The sequence below is a fragment of the Muntiacus reevesi genome, chromosome 1, assembly GCF_963930625.1.
Source record: "Muntiacus reevesi chromosome 1, mMunRee1.1, whole genome shotgun sequence".
Lineage (NCBI taxonomy): Eukaryota > Metazoa > Chordata > Mammalia > Artiodactyla > Cervidae > Muntiacus > Muntiacus reevesi.
The window spans coordinates 212,860,684-212,865,843 of record NC_089249.1 but is presented as its reverse complement, the minus strand read 5'-3'; positions in this window follow the sequence as shown (position 1 = coordinate 212,865,843).

Sequence of the window (5,160 nt, the reverse complement as noted above, 5' to 3'; positions counted from 1 at the left end):
ACAGTCTTCTCCACTGTGCCACTTGGCAAGCCAGTCTGAAATATGACTAATATTTAAGCCTTTTGTTTTCCAAATACAAGGAAATTTTATAAAAATTTGGTAAATTATACCTTTGTAAGCAGAATTGAAACACTTACCTTTTTCTCTCTACCTGATCCCTCCAGAATTCAGAAACTCTCAATGAGTATCCTTATTTTTTGGCAATATAGTTATTTACGTAAGTTCAATAAGAATCTGTTCACCTTAAAACAGAACACAATTGGAAACATTGATGAGATTACCAAGGCTTTGACTAGAATGATCTTTTCTTTTTTGGCTGCACCTTGAGGCTTGCAGGATCTCAGTTCCCCAACTTGGAATCAAACCCCAGAGCCTGGCAGTGAGAGCTTGGAGTCCTAACCCGTGGACCACCAGGGAACAGCCAAGAATGGTCATATGTGAGACAGACCCTTGTAGACTCAGACATGACCAGGCAGCTTAGAGGAACTAAGACTGACTTTATGGAACCAATAAAGCTCCCTGTAAAAACAGCCCAATATTAATGCCTTGCTTACAGTTATCCCAGCAGCCTTACTAGGTGAGTAAGGAAGGTCACATCCTATCAGTACAGGAAATGCAGGATATTGAGGGGACCTCAAGAAAGGAGGAATTCACTCAAATCTGTAGTAATTACAGGATAGTCTGATAAGCAAGTCTTTGGTGTGGCTTCCTGGCCTCAAAAGGCGTTGAAAGTTCAATCTGGAGATTCCTTGTAAAAGTTCAAGCAAAATAGGTTTAAAGGATCCTACATGGTTAGTTACTATCCTTGCTAGACTTATATAAACACTCAGTTCAAGTTTATTAACTCTAGACATAGTTTGTAATCAAATCCGTCTTAATTTGGCTTCCTTAGTAGAAATTAGGGTGATTTTAGAGAGAAAATTGTGTCTCAATAATAATTCATACATATAGGTGTCAGATTTTATTGCTATTAGCTTTCCTTGAGGTTTTATAATTTACCTAAAAACTAGACTGAATTCCTAGAGTTTCTTCCAGTATTTACAACTCTCTAAACTAACTTTTCCAATTTTCTCCCATCCTTTTGACTTGGAATCACTGAAACCTAAAACTATTCCTGGAGCCCCACAAACCAAAGCTAAACAACTTGACATAAACTTCAGAGAAATTGCCACAGCAGCTTATACTTACATAATGTTTGTGCCTGTTGCTATATGAGTCACTCAGAAAGTTTACCTGAACACCCAATGACATCATCAGAGATGTTTCAAACTGCAAAAGACGCTGGGACATTGATAATCTAGAAGTCCTCTTGACTGACTGCCCTCTGGGCTCAAAAACTGGTTTATAATCTCCAATTTTTAACCTTTATTTTTCTTTTGTTTCCATAGAAATGCTACTCATTAAATACCTGACTCTCTGCACCATAGACCTAGCATTGGGAGCCCATCTGCCTGACTGTCTCCTGAAATGAGATACATGCATGCATGCATGCGTCACTTCAGTTGTGTCCGACTCTCTGTGACCCCAAGGACAGCAGCCCACCAGGCTCCCCTGCCAGGGGATTCTCCAAGCAAGAATACTGGAGTGGGTTGCCATGTCCTTCTCCAGAAATGAGATACAATTATTGAAAAAGATCTGTCCTTTTCTCAAGACTAAGAAACTGGTTCAGTGAAATGGAAGACTCTGAGAACCTGCTTTCTCTCTCCATGGTCATCAGTTCAGCTTCGAGTATGTGAAACTTCCAGTTAAGTTTCAGATGAGGGAATTGTTGGGGCCCAGATAAAACTGCCCAAATTGTGCCTCAATGGAGTATTGTTTAGAATTAAAGTTACTTAAGAAACAGCCAACACAAGAGGACACTCTGACCCTCCTTCATGTCTCCCTGGAAGCAGGAAATCCATCACTCAGTTGAAAGGTATACTCCCTGCAGCTGGAGGGAGAAGGACACCTTGTTGCCAAAAATAGTGAATTCCAGAGTCTAAGCCTATATGAACAAACATCCTTGTTTCTTTAATCACTACCTCAAGCCGAAACTCTGTTTAAATTTTTCACTAACTGGACACCCCAAACCTGAGTTTCATTATCCTGTGAATTCCTCACAAATTTATTGTTCTTTCATTTAACAAATATAAAAAAACCGCCTGCTTTGACCACTTACCAGATCTCATTTCTATGGGACCTCTATGCACATGAATTTAAATGGTTTACTTTTCCCTGTTAATCTGTCTTTTGTCAATTTTATTGTTAGTCCAGACACAAAAATTCACGAAGGGTAAAGGGGGAAATACATACATATATACAATGGAATATTACTCAGCCATTAAAAAGAATGAGATTATGCCATTTGCAGCAACATGCATGGATATTGAGAGTGTCAACCTGAGTAAAGTAAGTCATACAAAGAAAGAGAAATATATGACATCCCTTATATGGGGAAACTAAAAATAAATGATACAAACTTACAAAACAGAGACTCATAGACTTAGAAAATGAACTTATGGTTGCCAGGGGGAAGGGATAGTTAGGGAGTTTGGGAAGGTCATATGCATGTTGCTATGTTCAAAGTGGATAACCAACAGGGACCTACTGTATAGCAAGCATGTGGAACTCTACTCAGTGTTATGTGCCAGTCTGGATGGGAAGAGGGATTTGGGGGAGAATAGATACATGTATATGTATGACTGAGTCCCTTCACTGTTCACCTGAGATTACCACACCGTTGTTAACCATCTAAACCCTAACACAAAATAAAAAGTTTAAAAAAAAAATGACAAGGGCCTGAAAGAGTAAAGACTTTGGAAGAAACTTTGACCTTCCCCTTAAATGCCTGAAAGAATGTAGGTGGCAGATGACCTTTTCTAGTTAGAGATCACTATGGAATAAACGAGATGCGGTAGACAGAGCAGATCCCACTAACGTCTGTTTGTTAAAAATTCTCTGGGTCCCATTGCTCTGCATGGCCCAGCAAACACTTGTATATCAAACATTTGCTTTGCTGTTGTTGTTGTTTGATCGCTCAGTCCTGTCTGACTCTTTGTGACCCCATGAACAGCACCACCATACCATACCAGGCATCCCTGTCCTGGGATCCCATCTCCTGGACTTTGTTCAAACTCATGTCCATTGAATCAGTGATGCCATCCAACGATCTCATCCTCTGTCTTCTCCTCCTGCCCTCAATCTATCCCAGCATCAGGGTCTTTTCCAGTGAATCAGCTCTTTGCATCAGGTGGCCAAAGTATTGGAGCTTCAGCTTCAGCATCAGTCCTTCCAATGATATGCAGGGTTGATTTCCTTCAGGATTGAGTTGCTGTTCAAGAAACTCTCAAGTCTTCTCTACCACCACAATTCAAAATCATCAGTTCTTCAGTGCTCAGTCTTCATTATGGTCCAGCTCTCACATACATGACTACTGGAAAAACCATAGCTTTGACTATATGGACTTCTGCTTTTCTACCTAGAAGTTGATTGCCTTCCTCCCCTTTGAAATCCTAAACCACTATTTCAGCATCCTCCATTGTGTTTAGCTGAAAATGGTATGTAAGTTTAGGGTTTCAGCCATTTTGGGAAGTTACTCAGTTTTCCTGAGTCTGTCTCATGTGTACATGTTATTAAAGTTTTATTTGATTTTTTCCTGTCAATGTGCTGATACCAATTCTTATATCAACCAGAAGAACATAGAAGAAAAGAGGAAACCCTCTTCCTCTCAGGGCTTCCCAGGTGGCTCAGTGGTAAAGAATCCAAAGGTAAAAGAGGAAAATGAAAAAGCTGGCTTAAAACATTCAAAACGTTAAGATCATGGCATCTGGTCCCATCATTTCATGACAAATAGATGGGGAAACAATGGAAACAGTGATAGACTTTATTTTCTCGGGCTCCCAAATCACTGCAGATGGTGACTTCAGCCATGAAATTAAAAGATGGTTGCTCCTTGGAAGAAAAGCAACAACCAACCTAGACCGCATATTAAAAAGTAGAGGCATTACTTTGCCGACAAAGGTCCATCTAGTCAAAGTTATCGTTTTTCCAGTAATCATCTAGGGATGTGAGAGTTGGACCATAATGAAGACTGGTCACCAAAGAACTGATGCTTTTGAACTGTGGTGTTGAAGACTCTTGAGAGTCCCTTGGACTGCAAGGAGATCAAACCAGTCAATCCTAAAGGATATCAACCCTGAGTATTCATTGGAAGGACTGATATCTGAATTTGAAACTCCAATACTTTGGCCACTGATGCAAAAAGACAGTTCATTGAAAAAGACCCTAATGCTGGGAAAGACAGAAGGCAGGAGGAGAAGGGGGTGATAGAGTATGAGATGGTAGGATGACATCACTGACTCAATGGAGATGAGTTTGAACAAGCTCCAGGAGATAATGAAGGACAAGGAAGTCTGGTGTGCTGCAGTCCATGGGGTTGCAAAGAGTTAAACATGACTGAGCAACTGAAAAACAACAGCAATGCAGGAGACATGAGTTCGATCCCTGGGTCAGGGAGATCCACTGCAGGAGGAAATGCCAACCCACTCCAGTATTCTTGCCTGGAAAATCCCATGGACGGAGGAGCCTGGAGGGCTTCAGTCCATGAGGTCACAAAGAGTCGGACACAACTTAGCAAATGAACAACATCAGGAATAATTAGAATCCTCTTTGGAGCAATCCTCTTTGTGTGGATCACAACAAACTTTGGAAAATTCTTAAGGAGATGGGAATACCAGACCACCTGACCTGCCTCCTGAGAAATCTGTATGCAGGTCAGGAAGCAACAGTTAGAACTGGACATGGAACAACAGACTGGTTCCAAATCAGGAATGGAGTATGTCAAGGTTGTATATTGTCACCCTGCTTATTTAACTTACAAGCAGAGTACATCATGTGAAGTGCTGGGCTGGATGAAGCACAAGCTGGAATCAAGATTGCAGGGAGAAATATCAATAACCTCAGAAATACCAATAACCTCATAATATGCAGATGACACCACCCTTGTGGCAGAAAGTGAAGAAAAACTAAAGAACCTCTTGATGAAAGTGAAAGAGGAGAGTGAAAAAGTTGCCTTAAAACTCGACATTCAAGAAAATGAATTTCATGCACCCAGTCCCATCACTTTCTGGCAAATAGATGGGGAAATAGTGACAGACTTTATTTTTCTGGGCTCCAAAATCA